This window comes from Panthera tigris, chromosome C1, assembly GCF_018350195.1.
Source record: "Panthera tigris isolate Pti1 chromosome C1, P.tigris_Pti1_mat1.1, whole genome shotgun sequence".
Classification (NCBI taxonomy): domain Eukaryota; kingdom Metazoa; phylum Chordata; class Mammalia; order Carnivora; family Felidae; genus Panthera; species Panthera tigris.
Genome location: NC_056667.1, coordinates 53,493,943 through 53,521,757, shown reverse-complemented (window position 1 = coordinate 53,521,757; position 27,815 = coordinate 53,493,943). Strand labels below are relative to the sequence as shown.

The following is a 27,815-nucleotide window of genomic DNA, read 5'->3' as shown; positions in this document are numbered from 1 at the left end:
CTCATTTTGGTCTTGTTTTACGATTTTTCCCCAGTTAGCGAGTTGTGTATCTTTCACTGTGTTTATTGGCCAGGCAGCCGTTCTTTATATTTTTTTAAGCTCATTTACTTATTTTGAGAGAGAGTGTGAGTTGGGGAGGGGCAGAAAGATAGGGAGAGAGAGAATCCCAAGCAGGCTCCACACTGCCAGCATGGAGCCCAACACAGCGCTCGATCTCATGGACGGTGAGATCGTGACCTAAGCTGAAACCAAGAGTCAGATTTAACCAACTGAGCCACCCAGGCAGCCCCAGGCAGCTGTTCTTTAAATCATACTTCAGGTTCCCACTAAACTCTTATGTGCCATCTGAATGGCAATACATATACCTATAAATACTTGCTGACTATTGTGTACTTTCATCCTCATCACAAAAGCCATTAATGCCTAAGTCACCATTAGGCATCTGCTTGAAAATACGGCTCTATTAGAAATTGCAAAGAACAATCGATGCTGGTGAATAAACAAACAAGTGGACACATGGACAAATATGAATGATGTCTACCACTAACTGAGTTTCCCTATGTACAGGAACTCTGGACTTTTTTGTTAGTACAATTTCACATAGTGGGAAAGAGGTAGAATGTTTATTATCCCCATTTTATAGATGAATAAATGAACTCTCAAAGAAAGGAAGCAACTTTCCTAAAATCTCAGCTGACTAGTGGCAGAGCCAGGGATTCAAAGCCAGATCTGCACAATCCAAAGCCCAGGCTACTTCTACTATCTCCCACTATTTTACAGCTCCATAGCAGCTCCGTTCTAACAGCTGTACTTGGGGTGGTCTTTACCTGCCTTACACACAACCACCCCTCCCCTGTTCCTTGCCCTCCTCCACCTCCCGCCTGTGTGCCTTTCATCTGGCTGCCCTCGGCAGCAGATGTCCCCACAATAAACACTCCCATAAATCACGGCATCTGTCAGACCAACCAAACCAATCTCATTATTTAGGCAGACAGCATATGTCGCCCCCACTGCCTCACGGCCCTAAATAAAATGCCAGCAATTGATCTGATGGGCAGCCCCACAGATTAGGACTATAACTACAGATCTGAGAATGTCCTCCTGGGTTCTGTTTCTCTATGACATAGAGCATATTATTTCCCTTTAAACACATCCTCACATAAAAAATCTGTACTGTGTTTTCATTTTAAATATATTGAGGATAGAGTGGTATAAAATGTTTGTAATTCCCCCATTTCCATCGAAAGTTTCTACTCCAGCCTGAATACCCTTGTTATATACCATTGTTCTAAGAGATGACACCAAATTGATTGTTCAGACCTCTCTTGGACTCTTTTTTTCTTTTTAAATATAATTTATTGTTTTGTGCTGGAACAGAACTCCATGGTACCAACCCATTAAAAGATATAAATATCCTTGATCATCTAAAAATCAGACTCTCACCATCTCTAAGGCTGCACCCACTGTTGATTAGAACCTTAGAGCCCTGCAGAAATCAGACCCACTTGGCAGAATCTACCTGTAGCCTTTATATACCCATATTATATGTCAAATTAGTCAGGACACAAAAAAGAGAAGAAGAACGTTATCTGAATTTGCCCTAATGGTTCTTTTAGGTAGGTATTCTGGCTTTCCCTGATGAGCTACATGAGGGCCAGAAGAATAGATTCTCCAAAGGCTATGTAAGTCTCAGCTGAGAGAAAGCACAGAGGGGCTTCAAAAAAAATGACACAGTAGAGGGAAATGGTGAAATCAGAAAGTAATACACAGAAGGCAGAAGAAAAATAACGGCTGTTGCAGATCAGGGGTTGACCAACTATAGCTCATGGGTCAAATCCAGTCTGCTGCCTATTTTTGTACAGTCTGTGAAATAAGAATGGCTTTTACATTTTTATATGGTTGGAAAAAGTCAAAGGAGAAAATGTTTAATAAGGTGAATATTATTTGAAGGTCAAATCTCAGTATCGATAAGTAAAGTTTTATTACACTCATACATACAACCACACTCATTCCTTTACATACTGTCTGTGGCTGTTTTCATGATACTATGGCAGAGTTGAGTCACTGTCACAGAGACCTCATGGTCCACAAAGTTAAAGTATTTATTATCTGGCACTTTTTAGAAAAAGTTCTCTAATCCCTGCACTAGCTGGTTGAAAATACTTGGCATTCTGAGGAACCCAAACCTTGCCACCTCCAACATACTTCTAAATGCTATGACTAAATGGCAACTAGTGGGAAAACACCGTGAGTTTACTAAAGGTTCCTCAGGGATTTGTGGGTCTTAGAGGGTGGGAGGTGACGAGGTTAGAGCTGATAGGGCATGAGACTGCCATCCAAAGAGAAAGATCCAGGTCTGTGCCTGGAAGGCTCCAAGTAGATTCTTATTCTATGCTGTCTTGTCATTTTAAAATGTAAACCCACCAAAGACCAGCGCTAAAAAAACTGCACCCTGTCCCCGTGTCATTTCTAAGGATACACAAGTTTTTCCTAGGATTCCTAATTTAGGAGACAAGACACAGCATCCCAACGGCTCCCAAGTCATGGGAACTCACCACAGGTAGAATCTGAGTGGTTCTCCCTTGGAGAGTGAGTGACACAAAGCTTGTATCTCTTGGGAGAGAATCTCTGCTTCCCACTGGACTGTGAGTTAGCTATTTGTCTGTATTTATATCATGCTTCATTCCAAAAAATATTTGAGCTGGTTTAATACTTATTTGGAATAGAATATATTTTTAAGAAGACTAGCACAAGGTTAAGGCTGGTCTTAACTGACTTTATGAAATAGGATAAGTAGGCGTGGCTACTTTTCATTAACATCTTAATGATTTGTCAGCCGTAAAAAAATACTATTATGAGAAGTATTATGAACTTCTTTATTCTATGTAACTTTTTTTTGTTGTTGTAAAACTTATTAATATAAATTACAGAAAATTTAGACCTGTATTATGTGCTAGAACAGAGCTAGCTCCATGGTACCAACCTATTAAAAGATACAAATATTTGATCATCTAAAAATCAGACTCTCACCATCTCCAAGGCTGCACGCACTGTTTGTTAGAACCCTGGAACATTCTCCATGTATGCTCCTACTGCTCACATAAATATGTATCCATGGCACCCTACGCTGCATACAACTTTGCTTAGTGACCCCCAAGAAAGGAGGCTCCCCCATAAAGTACTGCCATCAAAAGAAAAGGATGGTATGCAAAGATTTAGCAAACCAGATATTCACTGAGGCATTGTTAATAAAGGCGAAAGACTATAAATAATGTACCTCTCCCACAGTAAGAGAAGTGGGTGAGCACCTCTAACAATGCCACAAAATTAGCTATTGAACCCACTTTGTAGAAGAGTACAAAGGCTCATGACAAAGAATTAAGTCAAAAACAAGCAAGATACAAAACACACAAAGTAAAATCTCATTTTTGCAAAAGAAGATTATTTGAGTTTAGAGAAAGAATTTAGACAATTCAATGAACATAAAATAAAAATAACAAGTCAAGCTTACTGAATGCCTACTAGGTATCAGGCACTAATCGAAATTCTTTATATTCACAACCACCCTATGAAGGAGATACCATTGCTGTCCCTATGTTCCACATGAGGAAACTGAAGCAAAGACACATCAGTGACCCACCCCAGGTCCCAGAGATAGTAAAGCCAGAATCTGTACCCAGGCAGGCTGCTCCATAGTCTAGGCTCTTAGCTGCTACATTTTCAAAATAATTACAGCAATGATATCTAAGTAAGAGAATGATAAGTGATGTTTTGTTGTTGTTGAACTAGAATGTCTAAATTTTCTATAATTCACATTAATAAGTTTTACAGCAAAAAACAAGCTACATAAAATAAAGACAACAGCCAAATGCTATGCTGTCAAGCTTCAGTATGTCAGTTCTCAGTGGCTGTGGAGACCTCCATCGTCTGTGTACAATTCATCAGAGTTCATGGCCACAAAACGGTTTCCCAGCCCCGCCTGTAAGATGGAGGCCAACACTGTCCACAAGCCCTCGAAGAGCCCTGTGTGGAGCCTTCACTCCAAGTGGGATGGAAACTTTCCAGGAGTATCCTTCAGTACCTGATTTTTTTTCTAAGACCCAAGACCCTGCTTCATCAGGGTAGTAACTGTCTCAGCTCTGGTGAGAACACTCAAGCTAATCCAATACATCAGGACAGGAAAGAGATGGCAAAGGACCCTTGGCAAAATTGAAGTTTTTGGGCTATCAGCCTTTCTCATTAGGTCCTCTGAGCCTCCACAAAGACAATCCTGTAGAGCATCACCTTCTCAATTCTGGAACACCTTTGTCATCCAGGTCTAGTAATGTTGTGTTGTCATAGCGTTCAGCCCATTTGAGGGGTGACTGATAACCTGAATTTTGACATGATGATCTATCTGTTCGTGTTCATGCTCCTCTTCACCAAGGGGACATGATTTTCTGTACTTATTTGTTATAATGCCACAAATGTCCTTTCCTACCTTCTACAAAGTTGGGACCTTGCAGAGATGCACTATTAGCTCCTATCCTAGGAAAACACTATTCCTTCTCCAGGACACTCAGCAAGAAGCAGAGAACCAGTGTCATCATCACAGAAGGCTTCATCCTTCCTTGTTTATAGCAGACTTTTCAGCTCTTGGCTTCCTGCAATTAGAGAAATGGATCACATAGGGGATAATAACTAGATCTACCATGAAAAAGCCCACTGCCCTGGCTTCCAGAATCAAAGGCTGCTTACACCTTATTCCTCTTACACCCTAGTTCAGGACAGCTTAGAAAAAAGCCTGACACTGGGGAGGCAGGTCTTGACTGAACACTTCACTTTTCTACCTAAAAACTCTGTGGCCTTAAGCATGATATTGTACTCCTCTCAGACCTCTTCTCCCTCTGTAAATGGGAACAAATTGAGAACAAAAACTTTCCTACATGTCTCATGGCATCAAAAGGATCAAGTGAGACCATGCATGTCAACATGATTTTTTTAAGTTTATTTATTTAATCTCTACACCCAACATGGGGCTCGAACTCATGACCCTAAGATCAAGAGGCACATTATCTACTGACTGAGCCAGCCAGGCACCCCCAATGTGATTTTTAAATAGTGAGAATTTCTAAAACAACCAGGAATTTTCATTTTAATTCTTAGAAATTCAGCTCTCATGTAAATGAGTCATTGGATTGCCTGCCACAAAATACCCAAGAATCCAATTAAATATAGCAATTTCACAGAAAAATAAATAAATTTAAGCAAAAACAAACAAAAAAACAATATTCCTTGTGCCAACAAGAGTCTAGGAATGGAACAAAGCCACCACAGTCAAATATGGGCTTTAAGCAGCTAGACCTGGTTTGGATTCGACTTCTGCTACAGCTGGCTATATAGCCTGCAGAAGTTAAGCAACTAATAAAAGTCTTGGTTTCCTTATCTGTAAACGGAAAGCATTAAGAGAATATCACATAGGATTGTGGTGAGGATCATACAAGAAAGTTCTATAAGCCCTTAGCATAGTGCCTGCTGTGTTGTATGCCCTTAGTGAATGATAGCTACCAGGCGGGTCTGGAGAATGGAAAGAATTAAGCGGTGAAAAAGGCTGTCTCCAGCAAAATTTCACAGGCTCAGCAAAAAAAAGATCATGCCGTTCAGTGTCAGGGTTGATAAAGCCAGACTGGACAACAAGAACAGAACCTCTTTCCAGAGCTTCAGCTACAGCACATGTAAACTCCTCACTCGCAGTAGTTCGGTATCCTGAATGTTTAACAGAGGTGAACTTCTTCGTAGTTCTGGGGTTTCCTCGTCTCATCTTGAAGTGATCTGGTGGCTGGTATGGGAAACTATTATGTGCTATTTGCATGGCTAATATCCAGGTTCACACAGATTCAGTGGTACTGGTTTTTGAAATACTGAAATACTTCCACACTATTTGGCACACAGTGTGAACTATTAAAACTGTAAGTCACTTAGAAAACTACAAGTCACTGCACGGCAGCCATCCTAGACATGGACAGATCTGGCAGCTGCTTTAATGAATGCGGGCAGAGGCCTGGGCATGTGCAGCACCTACTAGCAGTTCCAGAGAGCTCAGCACTGGCAGGCACAGGCCACAAAACAGGTGGTGCCAACAATTCGGGCTTTGAGGACCCAGACCGTGTAGGAAGCCCTAGTATCCACCTGCATCACGGCCCTGACAAATCAATGGTACACCCAGCCCTTCTTTGACCGGAATAAGGTCCTGGGGCTCCTACGACAATCAAATTAATTGGGAAGCCGCTGGAAGGATCTGATGCCATTCCCTATATCAAACAGAAACTCAGCAATGGTGAACATTTAGCTAGCGACAGGGACACTCTAGAGAATGTCCAAAATCAACAACAAAGAAATGAAAATTAGAATAATTTGTGTTATAAATATTATCACCTGCTAAATAGCTATATGTGCACGTGTGTATTTGTTTAGAAAATAAAAGGGAGCTATACTTCCCCCACCCAATTCTAAAACTCTAACACTATCATCATTTAAAAAACATTTTTTGAGAGAGAGAGAGCATGTGCATGTGCACACATGCATGTGGGGAGATGTGCAGAGAGAGAGGGACAGAGAATCTTAAGCAGGCTCCATGCTCAGCACAGAGCCCAACACAGGGCTTGTTCTCATGACTATGAGATCATGACCTGAGCCTAAATCAAGAGTCAGACGTTTGACTGAGCCACCCAGACAGCCCAGACACTATCATCATTTTTAAAAGGTCAGGTATTAGAAAAAGGAACCTTCCTTCACTGTTGGTAGGAATGTAAACTGGTGCAGCCACTGTGGAAAAAGGTTTGAAGGGCCTCCCAAAAAATAGAACTACCATATGACACAGTAATTCCACTGATATTTACCCAAAGAATGTGAAAACACTAATTCAAAAGGATACATGCACCTCTATGTTTATTGCAGCATTATCTGCAATAGCCAAATTATGGAAGCAGCCCAAGTGTCCACTGATAAATGAATGGATAAGGAAGATGTGGTATACAGACACAGTAGAATCTTAGCCATAAAAAAGAATGGAATCTTGCCACCTGCAACAACATACATGGATCTAGAGAGTAGTGCTAAATTAAATGTCAGTTAGAGAAAGACCATATAGTTTCACTTATATGTGGAATTTAAGAAACAGAACAAAGAACAAAAGAGACAAAACCAAAAAACAGACTCTTAACTATAGAGAACAAACTGATGGTTACTAGAGTGGAGGGGGGGGGGGGAGAATGGGTAAAACAGGTGAAGACCTATTAAGAGCACATTTATCTTGATGAGCACTGAATAATGTAGAGAAGTGTTGAATCACTATAACGTACACCTGAAACTAATATAACGCTATATGCTAACTAGACTGAAATTTTTTTAAAAGGCCGTCTATTAAACACATACTCCAGGCACTCTGCTGAGCAGTTTCCATAAACTATGGAGTTAGACCTTCACACTAAGCACAGTGGCAGGTAGGAGTCCCACTGAGGAAACTGAGGCTTTGGTGAAGTTTAGTCCCAGCTATGGCAGAATGAAATGGAACCCAAGTTTGGCTGGATCCAAACAAAGCCTCTGCTCTTATATACCTCCCATCCTGACATCTTTTAAAAGAACTTTGTCTCTCATGGCCCCGTTCTCCCACCTCACTTTGGACACCCCCATCCTAGAATTTAGGCAGTCTGACTTAAATAAGAATTATTTACGAGTGGGTCTGACCCACCACACTCAATCCCAGTGATTCTGAGTCTTCAATAACACGGACAGTATTTCACTTCTTTACAGCCCCCCCAAAATCTTGGCACAATACCTGATACACAGAAGGTGCTCAATAAATGTATATGAAACCGGGCTTCTGTGGAATACAGGAATAAGAAAGAAGAAGGAAGGGGTGGCAAGAAAGACCAAGCAGCTCAACTTGGCAGAGACTTGGCCTTTGACTAAATGTAGACAGCAAATAAAACCAAATGCTTTTACTGTCCCCTCACACTTCTCTGAATTTCTGATTGCAGTACTGTATCTTCAAGCACCCACTGAGCATTCTTGCCTGAGAGATGGGAATTTCATGAAACTCAACAAGAGCTTTACTGTATGGAAGGCTAATACTTTAAAAAAATTTTTTTAAAAAGACCAAGGAGAAATTTTTATCTTCAGATAGATCAGGGGAGATAATTAAATAATCATCACTAGCTACTCTTTACCGAAAAAATCCAACATATAAAAGAAAGAATGATGAGAGAAGAAAGAATGAGAAATGCAATCAAAATGAAGACTACCATGAAACCAAAATTGACTTTGTGTAGAATAAAAGCAAGGCACAGGGTTGATGCTGGGGAAATTCCGGCTAAATGGATGTAACACATTTTGTTCCACATGGATCACTGGAATCAGGCTACAGCTGTCAGTCCAAATTCTACATACTCTCATATAAAACAACGGATACGTGGATATTGCTTAATTTGATTCAACAAATATTTTAATTATGGTGTGCCAGAAAAAGAGATCTATGTGAAAGATTTTGTTTTATTACTCTCAAACACTTACTTGAACCAAATAAAGAGGTTCACCATTATGAAATAGTAACGATCAAATCTATTTAGCAAGATCAGAACCTCTAAAAGAACTCTGAAGAAATAGAAAGGGTTCTGCTTACCACATGGCCTCTCAACTCCAGGAAGTAAGGGGTTATCAATTTTTTTTCTCCCTTCTCTAACCAAAAGGTCAGAGCTAAAATTGCATTAAATGGACTATGACATTTCCCTTAATGACTAGCCTTCTTGTTGAGACAGAGAAAACATCCTCACTGTCACCTGACCCTGTCTGTGAGGGAGGACAGAGATAGCAAAGGACTGATGGCCTGCTTGAAGAATACTGCAAAGCAAAAGTCAAACAACACTGAAATCAACATTTCAGTTCTCCTTTTGGAAAGAAGGAAGACAACAGAAATCTCAAAAGTTGGCTAAGAGAATTCTAACAGTCCTCCCAAATAACCCCCAGATATTCACAGAATCTTAGAAAAGCATTGTTTGCTGTTCAAATGCAGCTATAAGATGAGTTTCTCAACCCCTTTCCTTCCCATGAGGCTGTCTCATCTTAGCCCCTCCTGGATGGAGATCCTGGAGTTCCCACTGCAAGTGGACTTCTTAAACAAAGATCCAACTATTGTTCTCCAGAGGTACAGCAACTATCGTAGATGGATATTGTCTGTTGTTTACAAAATCAGGATCGATGTGTATACACTACACACTACACAAAACACACACATATGTCACATATAGCCAAAGGAACCTTACTACAATCTAAGCGCTAGGCTAGGAACGTACACTCTCCCACGCAATACTGAGAGATATTTTTGCTCTTGTTTTTCAGATAAGAAAATGTGTCTCAAAGAGGCATTTTCATTCACAGAGGGTTACTCAGCTAGGGTATACAAATGTTTATCTAATGACAATACCCATGTTTTTTTTCATTTCATCAGAACATAAGTGGAAGTCCTGCTTGGGCCATGAAAGGAAGCAAGTTACACTCATAATATTTCAGTACTCAGTGGGATATTAGCAATGTATTCCCATGCCTCAAATAGATATATCAGAAAGATGAAATGATTTTCTCCAAACACCATTACAATTAACTTAAAAAAACCCAGCTTTATTGACATATATAAAATTGAAATACAATGAACTTCACATATTTAAAATGTAAACATTCAATAAGTTTTGATGTATATGTGTGTGGATATACACACACGCACACACACGCACACACACACACACACCACACCACACTCCCCTTTAGCTCTAAAGTTTATGTCCCCATTGCCATATACTTGAATAGCATCCAGACTGTCTGGAAAAAGATAAGGAATCACCACAAAATACTATCCTTGGTCCCATAGGATTATCTGCCTTGCCATGGCCATTCTCTTCTCAAGTGCAGTGCTGTAGTAAGAAGTAGGGAGGGAAGCATGCTCAATTATTCAGGACAAGTCAGAGTGAGAACTCTATGCCTAACCATGTAGCACAGAGCTCAAGGGAGGGATCAACTAATATGCAGGATAAAGAATCCTGGGGTTTTAGAGCTGGAAGTACAACTGCTCAAGAAATTTTCTTTTGCATGTGTGTACGTGATGGTGAGGTTGAAAGAAAGGGAGGGAAAGGGGGAAAAAGGTATGAGACAGAGGATGTGAATTTCAGTTTCTGAAGGTTTTCATTCAGATTTAAATATATATATCATATATATGTTATATATATAACTTTTTGTTATATTGCATTTTCTTATATAGCATATAAAATACATGTTATATTGTATTTTGTTATATAACATACAAAATATACATATATAATTACATAATAACGTAAGACATATGTAATACAGAGGTCAGTCATATTCAACATGGAAAATTTAGGTACACACAAGGACACATATCCAGAGCATTAGAAAAAGAACAGATGGCTAAAAAATGAGGATAGGATGGGGAAGAAAAAAAAAGAAATCTAGAATCTAGAATCAAACCAGAGAGGCATCCGTGCAGTTTAAAGACCACAAAGCAGTATGATTAATTCACTTCTCTGCACCCGAGGTCCACTAAAACAAAAACAAAAACAAACAAACAAACAAAAAAATAACCAAACAAACAGAATTAAAGCAGAGGGGAAAATAAGAAAACAAATAAGGGTAACCACTGTTAACATTTTGGAGAACCGTGTATCCTTACATTTTTAGTTCTACATTTTTATGTACATGCACACATACATATTGTATGTTCTGTATACACGTACACAGAAGTAAGCTCATACTATCTACATTTTGGGACCACCATTTTTTCCACTTAACACTGAAACATAGTCTTGATGTCATTAATGTGTTTTTCTCTAATATCTCTCATAGAGCTGCACCAGAATTGTTAACTGCTTGTCTCTTGTTCAGACTCACCAAATATTATTTATATATATACATATAAAGTGGACAGGAGTTCAGAAGTGTTTATGCCCAGCTTGAAGAGAGGGATGCTCGTCACTGGAAGTAGGAAAGAAGAAGGCTTTATGGAAGATGTGGTATTTGATTTGCAGTTTGGGTGGAAACGGGCTAAAGGGACATAGATAAAAAGGAAGCGGATCTTAACTGGGCACCAATTATAACAGACCTGGGGATCCACACTAAAAGCACAAAGACACAGGTATCCCAGGGTCCACCAAACAGGTGAGGAAGCAAGGGGCACTGTGAGATGGTGAGTAACGTATCTGAGGCAAGTCCTGGAATGGGGACATCCTGCAGGGAGCTGGGAAGATGTGGAGGGTGTGCAGAGGCAGAGGGAGGAGAGACTGGGAAGGGGGGTGGGAGGTGGTGCTGAGATCCCAGAATACTTGAAGGTCAAGCTAAAGAGCAAGAATTTTACCTGCTCTCTCTATAGCTGCTTATGGAATCTGGTCCTCACACTTACATAACAAATGATAAAAAATGGTTATCAGCAGATGGCCAAGAAGCTGTTCCCAGAGCAGATTAATATTGCCTCAGACAAGTGGAATCCCCCAGGGATAGCACATCCTTTAGGACATATTTCCAAAGCCATAATTCTGTCTGAGGGCACCTGAAGGAAATTTCAGAGCAGTACCTCCGGCACCTAATTATCAAATAAATGTGTTAGTGGGAACCTCTGTAGTTAAGTCGTGCCAAGCATAAAGACGCTCAATGAGGCTAATGTGAACTCAGAGTAAGGACACATCTAAATGCTAACTAAATAGAGAATGCAGAAACATTCTGAAGGTGAATCCTGGGACAAACAAAAGACAAAACAAAACAAAGCAAAAAAAAAAAAAAAAAGGCAAAGAAACAAAACCAAACCACAGCAAGCATTGGGAAGAACATCTGTTACCTAAGGGCAAAGAAAACCCACAACCCTTCTGTCTCACTACTGTCAAGGACAAAGCACCTGGCATGGAATTGGCTTGTGGAGACCTTCTCATAAAGGTCTGACCACTCCCCTCTCATGTAGGAAAACCAAACACTGCAAATTCAATCAAAGGCAATGACAGGGCTTGGCTTCCAGTACTTGGACAGACCTAGGTCTGGACTTGGCACACAGCAGATGTGGGCTAAATCTCAAGAGCACACGCTTACCTATTAGACAGTAGGTTGGTTCCAAACCTCTCTTTGGACCTTCTGCTTTCACAAAATGGCCCTCTATGTGCTACTTATCCCAAAGAGTGTCAACCCAACAATAAGCACTCCTAGAGAACAAGGAAAAAGGAAGAAGCATTTGGTACAAATGATGCTACCGAGAGGAGCTAAGCTTTTGCAAATCTGGATTCATGACACTGACCTTCCTTACTTCCTGTGTAACAATAGGCAGACTAATTAATCTCTCTAAACCCCAGTTTCCTCAACTGTAAAAGGGAGCAGATAATATCTTCCTTCAATTTGTGTTATGAGGTTTAAATGAGATAATGACATTATGTCATTAAAGCATCTGTCACTTGGAAAGCAATCATAAGTAGTATTTGCCCATGCATGCCTATCTTCTTTTTCCCATAGGGGAAAGTGGGCAAGATCCTATTGGGCAAACAACCATGAGAAAAAGAGAGACACAGGCACTTAGGAATGGTCTGCATGTAGGAACTACCAAGTTCTTCCACCAATTTAGTGGAAAGGCCATTTACTATCTGTATAAACTTTAGGCAAAGAAAAAGCCTATGACACCTTCCTCATAGAATCATCACAAAGATTAAAGCCACCATTTGTAAAAGCCTACTGTTCATTACACTTAAATGGTAACTTAAGGTGGAAGTATATATGGTGGCATTAAATTAACTAGAACACTGCTCACAATGGATCACCAACTGGGACAGTGGAATCGTTTCCCTGTCTGAAGATTTTACCACATGGGGATTTGAACTAAACAAAGATCAGAAATCCAGGAAATGGTTGGAAATCCAGTTGGAAATCCATGCTGCCCGAGACAGGCTTACCAAGCAAAGGAAGGGGTCCCTCCTGGCTCTCGTGTTAACTATTAACTAGCTGTTCTGGCTGTCTTTCTGGCTTAATTATGCTCCTATAACCCTGACAAGACTGGCTGAACTTCACTATAAATCATGACAGTGGAAAGCCTAAGATAAAAGCAAGATTAATGATATGACCTCAATCTTGGCATAAAGGCCCATTAATTGGAAATTATGGACTTAATTGAATTCTAGGCATAGCACTGGCAGCTAGATTAAATTTTCCAAGACCTGTTTCTCTACCCACAGGAAGACAATTGAAATACACCAGTGAAAACTAAGCCAAACATTGGCTGTTGCTTAGAAGACAGACATAAAATTGGTATTTCCCTAGCATACTAGCTACCCAACCATGAAAAGAGTCTCAAGTCAGGTTTGGAGGAACCACAGGCATCATTTCAGCTACCTTCCCTGTCTTCTACATGCTCAAGGGTGCTATGTAACCTCTCTGAACCTTAATTTTGAGATAGTAATTTTAACTGCTACACACACACACACACACACACACACACACACACACACACACACGAAATGCTCAGTAAGTACCACCACCATCATCCCATCTTTGCCACCATCCACTACTATAAGGAGCCTGGAGGGGACAGGAAAGAACCATGTGCTTCTCTTCTGCTGGCTGCAGAAAAGGCACCACAAACAGCACAGACAAGTCACTATACACCCAGGACCTTACTGAGTTCAAAGTAGCTTCTGTCTCTGCTTGGCATTTGGCAGCTGCGGATTCTTGTATGTCTCTTTCCTGCAGTCTGGTCTATGTGAGTCCATCTGCTCTTAGGACAAAGATTTACAGGCATGAATCCTTACCCAACACTGAGAGATGAGCATTACAGTCTCCTCTATAGAAGAGAAGGAGGGGACTCTCAGATGGTGACTAACTAAGGCACCAACTGTGGTATGTGTTGGAACCAGGATATCATGCTGTTTCCTTGGGGAAGTGGGAGGATGTGGAGGGTGTGTTAGAGGGTGGGAGGTGAGACTTGGAAGGTGAGTGGTCCTCAAGTCCCCAAAGGCTTGAAGGTCAAATTAACCTTCAAAGGAGCAGACAAAGTTGCTCAGAATTACTGGGAGGGGTGGGGGAATGCCTTTGTTGAAGCTGCAACAAGACAAATTAATTGAGAATCAGCAAGAAAAGCCTAGTGAAAACACAGACAGTGCTTAGCTTGTATCTCTGTACCAAGCACCCAGTAAGACACCTACCAGGGTAAACAGTGCAAAACAGGCCAGTGAATCAAACTGAATTAAGTCTATCAAGAAATCAAGAGCTCCACTTCACTCTTAAACCTGCAGCAATTGTTCTGAAGCTCTGCAAGGTAAAAAAAATGGCAGTAGCTATCATTTATTAATCACCTTCTGATTGCTGGGAATTGGTCCTACAAGCGTTATATCCATTATCTCATTTATTGCTCACATCACGTTGCCAGGTAAACCTTACTATCCCCCTTTTACAGATGTGCAAACTGAGGACTCAAGACAGAAATACGGTCACACAGCCACAGCTCTTCCCCAAGTCTTTCTTCCTCCAAAGCCCATGTTCATCTCATGTATTTTGTTAAAAGCATATGACACAAAAGGAAATGGTCAAACCGGAAAACACTGTTGGAGAATAGAGAAGCCAGATCCAGGCCTGATGTGTGCTCTGGTATAATCGAAGGATATCTTTTAACACCAGATACTCAGGAGGGAAAAACTGAGAAAGATCAGGTGCTGAAAAGGCACAAATAAATGAAAACTGCCTTCTGAGACTTTGATAGGAGAGGAAAGCCAACGTCTAGCTGTGCTTATGGTCTCTCATGCGACCTTGGTGGTCATATAAAGGGATGCTGGCAGTGGCTTAAGATGTTCTTTTCTTGAACACCTGGGTGGCTCAGTTGGTTAAGTGCCTGACTTGGCTCAGGTCATGATCTCACGTTTGTGAGTTCAAGCCCTACATCGGGCTCTGCACTGACAACACGGAGCCTGCTTGGGATTCCCTCTCTTCCTCTCTCTCTGCCTCTGTCTTGCTCTCTCTCTCAAAATAAATAAATAAATAAACTTTAAAAAAAAAAGATGTTCTTATATGTGGAATCTAAAAAAAGCCATACTCATAAAAACAGAAAGTAAAATGGTGTTACCAGGGGCTGGAAGGTAGAGAAGGTAGAGAAATGCTTCCGTTTGTTGTTTAAAAGATACAAACGTGCAACAAGTAGTAGGTGGGTCCTAGAGATCTAATGCACAGCATGGTGAATATAGACAATGACACTATTATAATCAAACTTGCTAAGGGACTAGAACTTAATTATTTCAGTCACAAAAAAGAAATGATGATTATGTGACATGATACAAGGGCTATGGCTATAATGGCAATCATATTACAATATATAAATGTATCAAGTCAACATACTATATACCTTAAATTTACATAATGTTATATGTCAAATATATTTCAATTTTAAAAAATGCCCTTTCTTAAATAGCCCCTTCTAGCTGCCTAATGCTACTCACCCTACAGGCACACACAGTGTTCAGGGTCAAAAGCTACTCAGACTTTGCTTCTTGTGTTCACCAACCACATGCACAAGCGTTCCAGAAATGGCAGCCAGGGCACCCAGAAAGGGAAAGAGTAAGAGCTCAGAGAGCTAACCTGCAAACATGCTCTCTATCTTCCCCAGAGAACCATTCTACAGACTTTGTCAAGGTGCTTTGAGGTATAAAAGCACATTAGCACTAGCAAACCCATGGTCACAGCCTTCTTTGAGAAGGCTATGGCTGAGAGAGAGGATAAATCATTAGCGGTGCCTGGTCTCCCTTGGTGCCTTTTAGATCCCAGATAACATAATCAGAGTTCACAGGCTCTGAGATTTCAAAGATGGGCACTGACAACCACAAAAAAAAAGAGTCTTGGTCAAAGAGGGACAACATGAGAGGCTGAAAGCAGGTGGCCTTCCATCATGAATAATATGTCCTCCGCAAAACCCAAAGAATGGTAAAAGAGTGGGTTAGTGGATGCATTTGAAAGGTTTGGTTTCCTTCTTTCCAAGGAGGAAATGAGATTACAGCCAGCTTAAACAAAACCTTTATACATGTTGGAAAAGGGTGATAACAGCTTTTTGTTATCTGATCTCAGTCCCCACCTGACCACTGGAAAAAGCCTGTATATAGCACAGTGGTACATGCAAATGTGGCAACCCTGGGGGAAACTAATCTTCACTGGGCTCCCCCTATGTCCCAGATCTAAGCCACATGCTTCACACACACCGATTCATTTCACCCTTACAGGGACCCTACAAAAAAGGCTAAGTTGATCCCACTTTACAGGTATTGAGATGAGGCTCACAGAAGTTACATAACCTGCCCAACATAAGAAGCCTAGTATGCCAAACTTCCTCACTGAGGATAAGCAGCTTTAAATGAAGGTGGGTTGGGGGAGACGGAGGCAGGAAGGGAGGCAGGAAGAGAGGGGGAGAGAAAGTGAGACACAGAGAGAGAGAGAGAGAGAGAGAGAGAGAAGGAGAAGGAGGGGGGAGGGAAGGAGGAGAGAAGGGAAAAGAGGGAGAAATGGAGAGGGGAGAGAAGAAGGAGCTATCATTTACTGAGCATTTTTTATCTGCCAGGTGCTTCAAATAGGCTACCATATGTGAAACCTTACAGCAACCTGCTGAAGGGGATATTATTATACCCATTTCAAAAAGGAGAAAATAGGGGCGCCTGGGTGGCTCAGTCGGTTAAGCGTCCGACTTCAGCTCAGGTCACGATCTTGCGGTCCGTGAGTTCGAGCCCCGCGTCGGGCTCTGGGCTGATGGCTCAGAGCCTGGAGCCTGCTTCCGATTCTGTGTCTCCCTCTGTCTCTGCCCCTCCCCCGTTCATGCTCTGTCTCTCTCTGTCTCAAAAATGAATAAACGTTAAAAAAATTTAAAAAAACAAACAAAAAGGAGAAAATCGAGGCTCACTGAAGTTAAATAATTGGATAAAAGTCACACATCGAACAAACAGCAGCATAAGAACACACATCAGGTCTACCTGGCTCTAAATCCCACGTCCTTTTACTAGCACATTTTTCATTTCCCCTGTTCGACACAAGAGTAGAAGTCTCAGTGCCATCACCAACAGTGCTTGGGGGAGGTACATCTGAAAGGGCCCCAGGAAGACCTTGTCCAACACAAACCAGGCACCAGAGATGGCTACACCCTAGGGCTTCCTGACCGTTCCCTCAGCAGCCACTGTCACTGGGCTCGTCACAGGGGTGGAAGCCTGGACTGGCCAAGGACAGGATGATGGGCACAGCACAGGGGTGGAGCCAACACTCTCCCACGCACGTCCACATCAGGGTCCACTCCCTCACTGGCCTGAACCCAGGCATTTGGGAATCTGTATTTTCTGGCTCAGGAGGAGAAACAAAGGAGTTCAAGTCCCAAATACCAGTGTGCCCTGAAGCAGACAGCGCACTCCCTCTGGGCAAAATCTCTTCCTCTGTAAAACAAGGAGATGGGATCAGCTGCTCCACAAGGTCTCGTAACACTAGTGACTCCATAATTCACAGACTCTATACAACATGAGTGTGCAATTCGCAACCAGGCAAGGAATCAGTAGGGCACTACCAAATTGGACAGGGAGTTGAAATGTAACTGCCACCAGGGGCAGCACTGGTCAAACAAAAGCATTCAAATCTGGATCCTGGCTCCTGTTTTCTATTTCTGTCTGGGAGGCCCTGCTGGGGGCTGTTATGTAACAGACTGGCCAGCTGCTAGCTCCTTCTGTCCTCTTTCCCTGCACTTGGCACTAATCCCAAACTGACCATTCCCTTGGTGCCCTTTTTTGTAACTTTTAAACATCTGCATCTCACTTTTTTAAGTAACTGTAAGCTCCTAGAAGTCCAGCTGGGTGGGTTAGACAAGACTGCATACACACTGCAGAGAATATTCTAGCATCCTGCTAGTAAAAATACACAGTAACAAAATCAGCTAACATTTGAGTGCCTACTATGTGCCAGGGATTATTCTAAAAGCTTTACAACCCTATGAGGTACATAATATTACCATCTTGTGTTCTGTAGATGTGGAAACAGAAAGAGGCTGTCTTCCTTGCTGAGGTCACACAGTTAATAAAGGCAAAGTGCTGACAGTGTCTCACAATGATTTCTTGAATGAATACACCTAGATCCAGACCTAGACAACAGGTGGGGCTGCGTGCCTCTGGCATCAGACAGACCTGGGTCCAAACTCCAGCTCAGCAATTTATTAGCTATTCCTTTAGATAAGCTGCTTGAACCTTTCTGTGCCTCAGTTTCTTCATCTGTAAAAGGGGATAACAACATCTACCCTGTGGAGTTATTCTGAAAATCAGACACAAAACCCGTAAAAGAACCTAGTGTCGCACCCAGTCTACTCATTTACTTGCGTATTTATTAAGTTGCTACTTAGGGAAAGGCTTTGTGTTGGGTGGTGGGAAAACAGAAGAAAGCATGGTCCCTCTGCCTTCAAGCTGCTGCCAGTCTACCGATCACATAAACATAAACAAAAAGAGTATATACCACATGGGAAGGCCAATGTTATACACAGGAGATACGTAGATATGTATGTAGATATATCTATATATCTATATATTTATATATAGATGTATAATGAATACATGCACACACACACACACGCCTCATATTTGCAAAGGAAAAGATAAAATTACCTATGGAGCGGAAAACAGGGTATAAGGAGCAAGGATAGAAGCTGGAGTTCTTTGAATACAACTTTCTTGATAGATTTGAATTTGAAACTAAGTAAATATATAATTACAAACATGAATTTAAAAGCAACCCCTAAAAAGTGAGAGCAAAGTGAGGCAAATGAGCCCAATAACCACACAGAAACTACCTCAAATGACTTGAAGACACAAAGTAACTGTCTCAAAGTGAAATATATCCAGACCAAAACACGAGACAAAACAACCAAACAACCTTTTACAACCTTAAACTGGTTTGGTGGTAGTGTTGGTATTGTTATTCTGTGACTGTAAATTATGGCAAAAGGCAAAATAGGTAATTATATTGGTATAACTGAGAACCAGGATTTTTGAACGGGAGAAAAGAGATACAGACGTAAGACATAATGATGTAAAAAACTGATTGAATTAAGTAAAAATTCCACAATCCTGAATTTGAGTTGGAAATATCATAAGTAATCCATGATGTGTTTTATCTTTTTAAAAAATCTGTTTCTAACTCTGTCCACTGAAGAAGGCTAGACACGACGACTAACTAGGTAGCAGTGAGCACCCATTACAAGAATGTGGTCTTGAAACATCATTTCCCTCTATATAGAACTAGACCCTTTGCACTTGTTGGATGAGCACTGGGTGTTATATGTAAGTAATGAATCACTAAATTCTACTCCTGAAAAAAAATTTTTAATAATAAATTTTTTAAAAAGGAAATCCTACTGAAAAAAAAGGAACTAGAGCCCTTTGAAAAATGTCTGATTCAAAGATTGGAGCCAAAAACAAAAAACGAGGATTGGAGCAGAAAATGTACACAATGAGCCTGATTTGTGATATCAGAAAGAAAGGAAAGAGGGGATGACTACCACAGTGTGTCAAAAAGACTCAGACACCAACATAAGAGGCTGGCTTTGGCCAAAGATGGGTCTACTTGAGCATCAGTAAGAATAGTAACTGTAATGGATGGAAACATCATAGGTTTACAAACAGGAGTTCATAACAGTAAGATAAAGAGGAAAAGAGAGAGAAAAACTTCATTCATCACCCTTGGAGAAGGCTAGGGAACCAGTTCTTTATTTTTGAAAAATAAAGGGAAAGAATTGAACCTTTTCCTGCCTTTGCTGAATGAACTGTATTTCAGGGTCACCAAATATCTGATGAGGGGAGTTTCTTTTCATAGAAATATTCCAGCTAACAAATAGAGAAGAAATGATAGAATTCACTCTTCACAACTCCTAGAAAATGGAACTAGACAGTGATCAGGAAAACAGAAACAACCACGCATTATGTACCCCCAATGGAAATACAAAACACAACCTGTGAGACAGTCTTGCAAGAATCTAATCTGAATCTCAATCTGATCAAACCTCTAGATCTAACTACCAGGGAACACAGGGACAGAGGAATAGGTTGTATACCACACGGATGCAGCCAGTAAAATCAGGGTGTTGAAACAAATCTATAGTGCAGATAACCTGGTTTTTTCAACAAAGACATTACAAAAAAAGAGATGGAGAAGAAATTTCAGAAGGTAAAGAACACCAAGAGCTCTGTCAACCAACTTCAATGCGTGGACATTATTTGGGTCCTTATTCAAGTGTAGAAAGGAAAAAATAAGACTCCTACTTAAAGGAGTTAGGAAAATTTGAACACAATGGGCAGTTGATGATATTAAGGAATTACCATTAACATTCCAGATTTGAGGAGGACACTGTGATACTGTTTTTAAAGGAAGACCTTATATTTTAGAGACACACTGAAATGTTTAAAGATGAAATGACATTACAGCTGGGATTTACATCATAATAATCCAGAGAAGCAGGTACAGGTAGAGAAGAATGAGATTGATCATGAGTCAATAACTGTTGAAGCTAAGTGACAAGGACATGCGTTTCCCTTTCTACTTTTGTTGTTTCCCCTTCCTACTTTTATATATATTTGCAGTTAGGAAGCTGTATGTATTTACGTATTATATACATTACATGCCATAATTATAATGCAGTATTTTATAGACACACATGAATATAGAAAAGGGGCTGCTGGGGACCTCAGTCAGTTAAGTGGCTGACTTCGGCTCAGGTCGTGATCTCAATTTGTGAGTTTGAGCCCCAGGTAGGGCTCTATGCTGACAGCTCAGAGCCTGGAGCCTGCTTTAGATTCTGTGTCTCCCTCTCTGCCCCTCCCCCGCTCACATTCTGTGTGTGTCTCTCTCAAAAAAAAAAAAAAAAAAACATTAAAAAAAGAAAAAGAAATAATCCATCTTTCTTCACTACCTATGTAGCTACCAACCATAGACCTAAGTCAACATCAATTGTCACCTGAATTATTACAGTGGCCTCTTAACTGGTGTCTTTGCCTCCATCCTTGCCTCCCTGCAGTCTGCTAAACTAAGAGCGCAAGTTTCTAAGGAATAAGGCAAATTATGTTGCTCTTCTGCTTAAAATCTTTCATTGGTTTCCCACCCCACTTAGAGTAAAAATCAAAGTTCTTGCAATGGCCTGCATGGCTCTGTAAGTGGAGTTCTGCACACCCTCCGGCTTTATCTCCAACGTCTCTTTCCCTGTCTCTTCGCTGCAGCCACACTGCACCTCTGTTCAACATAGAGCTGTCTCAGGGCCTGGGCACTTACTATGCCACTCTTCCCCCAGATATGCACCTGGTGTGCTTCCTCACTTCCTACACGTCTCTGCTTAAATGTTCTTTTGTTTCAGAGAGACTTTCTAGATCACCCTAAATAAAGTAGCACCCCCAATCTCCATATTCTAATTTTTATATATATATATATATTTTTTTTTTTTTTTTCTGTCTCTGCCTACTAGAAAAGGAGCTCCATAAAAGGATAGACATAGTTTTTGGGGACACCGTTATTTCCCAAAGTATCTGGCTTAATGAACATGTTAATTTTGTTTTTAATTTCTGAACTATCAACTAGTCAGCAATATTTCACTGAGTGTTGAGCACAGGGTAGTGAGGTAGGTAGGAAACACGCTACGGAATGCTTATATGCCCCTTTAAGACACTTGAATTTTGTCTTGTAGGTGATGGGGAGCCTCAAATTATATATAACAGGCCTTCAAATTTTAGTGATAGACCTCCTTACCACTTTTGTTATTATCTTTAAAGAAATACATGTGATTTGGCGTTTCTATGGTATATACATTAGAAGGTCTATCACCTTCTAAAGCTGAACCACTATACTTCTAGTTAGTCACTTAAGATAGATGTTTCCTCCTGGATTAGAATAAAATGTCCCTGCATAAAGAGATATGGACATACACAAATAAGGCCATCATTTGCCCACAAGGTTCTTTGAATTAAAAAAGCCCCAAGGGCATTAGCAGCTTGGGGTGGGAGTAGTTATTTGGAAAGACTGTTCAAGAATCAACAAAACTCTGTTGATTGACTGCAAAAGCCCCAGTGGCAACAAAGGTTTTATGTCAAAAATGGGTGAATACAAAGAGATCTGAGTGGAACCTTGTCTCCTCCTCCTGTTCCTACAGGCAAACACCAAATCCATCCCATCTTGTACAAACCCACAGCTGGCTAGCGCCTTAGTTGAGGCCACCTCCATCCCCAGCCTGTGTCCTACTAAGCAGTCTCCCTACTGCCAGTCTGGAACCCTTTCAGTCCTCTCCAGAGAGACGACATTAAAACACAAACTTAATCTTATCACAGCCCTTCTTAGAAACTTGTAGGTGCTCCAGGAAACAGCAGCTCGAATGACCTGGGAGCTTCATACAGTCTCACCTCCTACATTCCTCCCTAATTCTCCAGCTCCTTGCTCCAGTCCCAGGAATCCACATGCGGTTCTCCAAATAGCCCATTCTCTGGCTTTCTTCTGAACACTGTACATGCTTTTAGAGATTCCCTGTGCTGTCACGAGAGTATTTTGCTGTCTTCTCTCCGGCAACAACTCTGCATATTTTACATTTTGTGTTTTATCCCAAAAAAAGCCATTCTAAGAGACCTCACATGATTTACCACCTTGCCAGAGGCTGTCAGGCTTAAGGGTTTTGTAGTCTATGTTCTCCTAGTTCTAGCGTCAAACATGATTGCACCTTACACTTGCAGTCTTCCTGTCTGCCTAGAAAATTTTGCAAGTATGATCTCATCTGGGAGTCTTCTTTTAGGTCATGCAGTTCCCGTCTCTTCCTCAGTGCTGCCTGCACAAGTGGCAGCCTTGTCTTACCCGGCATCATGGCCACCCTCAGACCTCTGGTGAAGCCCAAGAGGATCAAGAAGTTCATCTGGCACCAGTCAGACCCATATCTCAAAATTAAGTGCAACTATGGAAACCCTGAGGCACTGGCGATAGGGTGAGCAGAAGATTCAAAGGCTGGATCTTGATGCCCAACATTGGTTATGGGAGCCAGAAGAAGAAAAAGCACATGCTGCCCAGTGGCTTCCAGAAGTTCCTAGTCCACAACATCAAGGACTTGAAGTGCTGCTGATGTGCAACAAATCTTACAGTACAGAGACTGCTCACAATGTTTCCTCCAAGAACCGCAAAGCCACTGTGGAAAGAGCAGCCCAGCTGGCCATCAGAGTCACCAACCCCAATGCCAGGCTGCACAGCAAATAAAATGAATAGACAGCTTATGTGCACATCGTATTTATATTAATAAAACCACAGGGGCACCTGGGTGGCTCAGTCGGTTAAGTGCCTGACTTCGCTTAGGTCATGATCTCGCGCCTGGTGTCAGGCTCTGTGCTGGCAGCTCGGAGCCTGGAGCCTGCTTCAGATTCTGTGTCTCCCTTTCTCTGCCCCTCACCCACTCACATTCTGTCTCTCTCTCTCTCTCACTCAAAAATAAGTAAACATTAAAAAAACTGTATTAATAAAACCATAAAACTACCAAAAAATAAAATAAAATAAAAAATAAAATGCCATGTAAACAATCAACAAATCTATAATAATGATTCTCCAGGCTCTGCCTTTAATGTGGTATCAATATTAAAGACCGAAGCTTTGGAAAAATCATATAGTCCTGAGGAATTCTAGACCCAGGAACATTACAGAAAGTGTTATCAAGGTTAGTGTGGAACAGAATTTGCAGTTATTTCCTTAAAACATTTGAAGCAATATTCATGGAGAAAAGAAATCCTTAAGCCATTGTTCTAAAAGTGGCACTGATGTTTTTTAAGATTTTAAAGCTAGAATTTTTTTAGAAGTTGTGCCTATAAACACAACAACTGGTTTGTAGTCCTGATTCTGTCACCTGCTAGCTATGCTGTGACTTTGGGCAAGTCACTTACCCCTTTGAGCCTCATTCTCCCCAGCCACAAAATGAAGATAATTATACTCAGCTCACAAGGCAGTTGTAAAAATAAAGTAAAATGATGTCTGTGGAAGCCCTTCATCAACCAAAAATAAGGCATTGATGGTTTATACTCATGGACAATGCCAAAGAGCAATGCGATTAGAAGATAGAGCTCTTCCCAGAACATCAGTTCTCCACCTAAGAGTCCATTTATTTCATCAAGCTGTTATTTTTATTGTTATTGGAAGTACATCAAAAGGATTTCTGCTGAGCCCAGGCAAACAATAAGTCTAGAATGTACTATCAAATTCCCACAATTAATTACTGGGATTGTGGAGGGTTTTTGCTCGCTTTTTTGTTTAAGAACTCTTTGGTATGTTACAAACCTTAATACGAATGACTGAATTAACATTACGTTAAGAACCTAAGTGCCCAAACTGGAACCATGTGCAAATCTGCTAGCAATGGATGGACTGCTGCCAGTTGATGCACATCTGTGAGGCTCTAGTCACTGTAAATAAAAGAATCTGCCATTGTTTTCAGAGCAGCTCAGCACCTCTGCCAATAGAACACCCTTTGAGTACGCTCCACTTTTCTATAAGTCACAAGTTTAAGGCTCTGGTGTAATCATCTGATTTTCCATCCTTTACAGGCTTGAGTGGATTTTTAAAGCAAAGGGCGATCCAAGTATTTTTATGAACCACTGCTAATATCAAAAACATCACTGCTTTCTATGTTCAAAGCCCCTGGAAGATCCCTAAAGAATTCAGAAAGGAACACTGCCAATGTAACTACCTCCAAAGGTGAGTTCAATGAAGCAAAAATGAACAACACTTCAGCAAGGAAACTGCTGATCACTCTTCCGAAGATACCTAAGGAAAGTAAAATTTGACAAGCACGATCGCATTTACCCCAACATCACTGAGGATACTCTCCAAAATAGCCATTGACTCTCCCCTGGGGGTGGGTTGGGGGTACCACTGAAAATGAGCTTCTATCTCCCCTTCTGTAACAAACTCTAAAATATATAAGGCTCAAACAAGATCCCAGTTTATTTCTTGCCTCCGTCTCACTCAGGGCATTTGCTTTTGCTATTCCTCCTTCAGGAACCTCTTCCTGGCTCCTTAAATGATTGTAAGGAATAAATGATTGGTCCTCTCAGACCAACGTGGAGTCAAATCCCAGCCCTACCATAGGTAATAAATCCTGTAATCTCTGCACCTCAGTTTCCTCATGCAAAAGAAAATATCCCAAGGAACACTACTGACATCAAGATGGAGCACAGGAACAACAGCCTTTGCCAATTTGGTCACCAATTTTTTTTTTTCTTTACTGAGCTCAGACTCAGCAAAAGGATGTAAGACCCATCCCTTCAACATGAGGCTCATAACCTATTTAAAACAACAGTTCCTGCTCAGGTTATAATTAGAAGTACCTGATTATTATGAAGAACATGAGAGGACTTTATGAAGTGTTAATGAGCAACTCTGCTTTGCTGGGCATCAAAGTGGAGAGGGCAATGACCTTGGGCCACCAGCACACCACCAGAGGTGGCAGTTTTACCACATATTTGTTATGCAAGCTTGGGGAAGTTACTTCATCTCTCTGAAAATGTGATCTGTAAATTAGGGATTAATAACAGTACTTGTCTCCCAAAATTCCTCTGAGAATTGAATAAGATAATGCATGTTAAGCATTGACACAAGCATAGCAAATAACTAGCAAGTTCGAATAATAATAGCCATTTTTACCATTGTGACCTCCTCACCAAAGACTCTGAATTTCAATCTTTCATGAAATCCTGAGAATTTCTCTTAATTCCACTGGGGGAGTCCTGCTTTGTCATCTTTCCTAGAAATGGAACTTCAAAAGCCTGGAAGGGTAGTGGCTTTGGAGTACCAACCTGGGGCCTGTTTTCCTGGAGCTGAAACATGAGGAAAGGGGTGGCAGAGACTGCTATCTGCTAAACCAATATCTATTTCCCCTTCCCCTTCCTTAGTAATATATTTTAGCTGGTCATGGGGCCTCCCAAAATAAGACTACATTTCCCATGCTTCCCTTTAGCAAGGCATGACCATGTGATTAAGTTCCACCCAACAGGATGTGAATGGAAGTGAGATTGTAACTTCCAGAGTGTTTCTTAGAGGGAAGACGTAGGCTGGAAAACAAACGTGTTGGTTGGCCATCTTGGAGAAGGAGGAAAAGAGTAATATCCTAAAAAACATAAAGCAGTAAGACAGACAAGCCTGTGACCCTCATTATTTCATAGAGTAGAGCTGCCATTCCAGATCAGGCTTTTATATGGGCAAGAAATAAGCTTCCATCAGTTTTAGCCATAGTTATGATGGCCTTTGTTACATGCAGCCAAAGCTCTGTCGCCTCATAAATATTGTAGAGAGGAAGAAGAATGGCAGAATGTGGTGGAGAGTTATGAAATGTGCCTGGCACAAAGTATATGCATGATATTTGCACCATAAGCATTTTTGCCATAGATTTCTTTGTCTCAAGCACTTTTGCTGCAAACATTTTCATCATACAACTAATTGGCCATAAAGCAATTCTGCTGTAAAATATAAAATCATGAAAAATAAAAGACATTCACTTAAAATTACATAATGAAATATGAAAAACAAAAAGACTTCATTGTAAAATACAAAAGAATTGAATGAATTTAAGATGTGTGTAGATTCATGTCAATACTGCGCAAGTAACTGATTTTATTTCGTGGATTATACCTAAGCACTTGCTTTTGAAGTTGTTCATTCATCATTTATACATTTTTTTTGCTTGTTCACTCATCTCTTCATTTGACATCACACTGTTTTCTTTTTTTGCTAAAATTTCTTCATTAAGAGAGGTACCCATTTCCAAATATTAGGATGCTTATTTGTAACCAAGCTTTTTATTGCATTGTGAAAGCCTTCTATACTGTTGTTTGTTTTGGGATACTGTCACAAATCTATTTATAGACATTCTAGAACTCTATGGGAAATGTAGGACCAAAATTCTATGCCACTATATAGACTATTATAAGAGCTAAGAATTATATGATATGAAAATGGGAGTGATGTGTCAATAGAGAAATGAATCCAAACTGTCAACCAGTTTGATGAAAAAGCCAAACTGTCAAACCAAACTGTCAGCCAGTAATTTTTTTGTCTTTTATGGAAAAATTGCCTTATAGCCAATTAGTTATGTGGCAAAAATGTTTGCGGCAGAGATCTCAGTGGCAAATGTAAAAGCAACCCACAGAATAGGTTCTCATAATTACTTGCAGAATTAATCTTTAGGGTTTTAGGCAATCAACTCAAATTTAGAATATTGAGGTCAGTTCCAGAAACAAGAGGACAGTGGTCAGCTGAGGAGTGTCCACAAGACAATGACTAGGGCAATGAAAGGTCAGAAAAACCCATCTCAAGAGGAAAGAGTGTAAGATCAAGAAGGAGAAAGGTAAGCCAGAGCAACAGAATTAGATTTCAAGTAACTCAAGTGTAGTAAGTTGAACAGGGCTCCTCTCTTTGCACTCTAGTTTCCTCATCTGTAACAGATAAGACCAGAAAATCATGAAAATGCCTTCTGGCCATCCCACAAGGGATCTACAGAGTCAAAGGAATTTACATTGTACCACAGGACAGAACTACAACCCACCTGGACACAACACTGTGAAAGTGAAGGACAGATTTCCACTGAACATCAAAAGACAACTTCCTAGGGGTGCCTGGGTGGCTCAATCAGCTAAGTGTCTGACTTGGGCTCGGGTCATGATCTCATGGTTCATGAGTTCGAGACTCACATCGGGGTCTGTACGGTTAGTGCAGAGCCTGCTTGGGATTCTCTCTCTCTCCCAGTCTCT

At 40.8% G+C, this 27,815-nt stretch overlaps 1 protein-coding gene and 1 pseudogene across 5 annotated transcripts in view; one reads left to right on the top strand and one right to left on the bottom strand.

Moving 5' to 3' along the window:
• The window catches only part of DNAJC6 (DnaJ heat shock protein family (Hsp40) member C6), a 100,653-nt gene that overhangs the window by 52,186 nt on the left and 20,652 nt on the right, over positions 1 to 27,815 (bottom strand). Inside the window, exon 2 of one of the 5 annotated variants that reach the window (XM_007089845.3) lies at positions 4,481 to 4,643. The exons of 3 other annotated variants lie outside the window; for them this stretch is intronic. The gene's annotated coding sequence lies outside the window, so the exon portion shown is untranslated. Of the gene's footprint in view, positions 1 to 4,480; positions 4,644 to 12,123; positions 12,227 to 27,815 lie in introns of those variants that run through there. One more of the 5 variants, XM_042997486.1, reaches the window with a different exon arrangement.
• LOC107180335 lies at positions 22,899 to 23,292 on the top strand (annotated as a pseudogene).